Below are 2,160 nucleotides of genomic sequence, written 5' to 3'. Positions count from 1 at the left end.
AATGTCAATGGCTCCTGAAATAAAAATTGTTAGATAAATAAAACATGGACCAAACCACTATTCAGTTTTTAATTTAAATTAAGAGTTTGTAGAACTGACTGTCATGTAGGAGAGTGACTTTAATTATGTAATAAGATACTTTCCATTATCTAATTCAGAGGAAAATACATGAGTCCAAATACAGTATATATATACCATATCAGAGTGATGTGAATGATATATACCATAACCCAAGCACTGAATAAAAGCCCAACTCCTAACTTTTCTGCCATCAGTGAATGTAAAATTTGGCAGACATTCCAGATGCAAATCAGACTTCTCAAAGATATTCTCATAAGGTGATTGTGTACAAGGGAGAAAAAAGACTGGTTAAATAGCTTTTGAAAACAGTCTTGTTCCTATTCTCTCTGCTTTCTATCCATGAGATAGATTGAGATCCCCAATACAATTAGTTTCAAGTATCATCCATGAAACATTCCCAATGTGTAAAATATTCATAAAATATTAATGTTTGGAGACAGGTAAAGTGACACTTCCACCTCGTGAAAAGACAAACTTGAAATATTTCAAGTTCTATAAGCAGTTCAACGAATAAATCAATTTGGCACAATAGAATGAACAATTGGTCACAGAAGACTTCAAGGAGGAGATTAAAAAATTCTTAGAGGTAAACAAGAACATAGACACAATATATCAAAATCTCTTGAACACCATGAAAGCAGTACTAGGAGGAAACTTCGTTGCATGGAGTTCATTCCTTAAAAGAAGAAAAAAAAACAATCATTAATCTCATACTTCATCACAAAGCCCTAGAAGAAGAAATCAACAGCACAAGCAGTAGAAGGCAAGAAATAATTAAAATTAGAACTGAAATTGAATTAAAAGAAACAATTAAACCTTGACAAAAAGTTAGTTCTCTGACAGACCCCTAGTTGGCTAATGAAGAGAAGGAGAGAGAAAAATTCAAATTACCAGCATACATAATGAAAAAGGCAGTATCCCAACAGACACCTCAGAAATAAAGAGGATATTTAGAAATTATCTTGAAAATGTATATCCCAATAAAATAGAAGACATTGAAGGCATCAACAAATTTCTTAAGTCATTTGATGTGCCCAGATTGAAACAGGAAGACATACACAATTTAAAAAGACCAATATTAAATGATGAAATACAAGAGCCATCAGAAGCTTATCAACCAAGAAAAGCCCAGGCCCAGATGGATACAATGCCGAGTTAAACAAGACCTTTAAAGAAGAAATTCAAAATACCAATATTCTTCAATTTATTTCAGAAAATACAGAAAGAAGCAGCACTTCCAAACTCATTCAATGAGGCCAATATCACCCTGATCCACAAACCAGGCAGGGACAAATGAAAAAAAAAATTTCAGGCCAATATCTCGAATGAACATAGATGCAGAAAGTCTGAATAAAATTCTGCAAAATTAAACACAAAAACATATTAAAAAGGGTGTGCATGAAGATCAAGTGGGGTTTGTCCAGGAATATAGGGTTGGTTCAATATATAGAAATCAATAAAGGTAATTCATCACATCAATAGACTTAAAAATAAGAATCATATGATCATCTCAAGAGACACAGAAAAGCCATTTGACAAAAAACAGCCCCCTTTCATGTTAAAAAAATTAGAAAAACTTGAGATAACAGAAAAGTACCTCAATATCATACTGGCTCTGTACATTAAGCCTAAGACCAACATCATTCTAAAGGGAGGAAAAACTAAAGGCATTCCCTCTAAAAACTGGAACAAGACAGGGGTGCTCTCTCTCACCATTTCTATTCAACATATTTCTTGAAACACTGGCCAGAGCAATTAGACAGATGAAACAAGTTAAAGGAATAACTACAGGAAAAGAACTTAAATTAGCATTATTTGCTGACAATACGATTCTATACCTAGAAGACCCCAAAAGCACCACAAGAAAACTTCTAGAACTAAAAATGAATTCAGCAAAGCAGCAGGATATAAAATTAACACACATTAAAAAAAGGCATTTCTGTATATCAGTGACAAAGCCTCAAGGAAGAAATAAGAAAACCTACCGCATTTACAGAAACTTTAAAAAAAGAAAACATTAGATACTTGGGAATCAACTTAAGAAAGAGGTGAAAGATCTATACAAGTAAACCTACAGAA

This window comes from Ictidomys tridecemlineatus, unplaced genomic scaffold, assembly GCF_052094955.1.
Source record: "Ictidomys tridecemlineatus isolate mIctTri1 unplaced genomic scaffold, mIctTri1.hap1 Scaffold_1393, whole genome shotgun sequence".
In the NCBI taxonomy this organism is placed as follows: domain Eukaryota; kingdom Metazoa; phylum Chordata; class Mammalia; order Rodentia; family Sciuridae; genus Ictidomys; species Ictidomys tridecemlineatus.
This window is presented reverse-complemented; position numbering follows the sequence as displayed.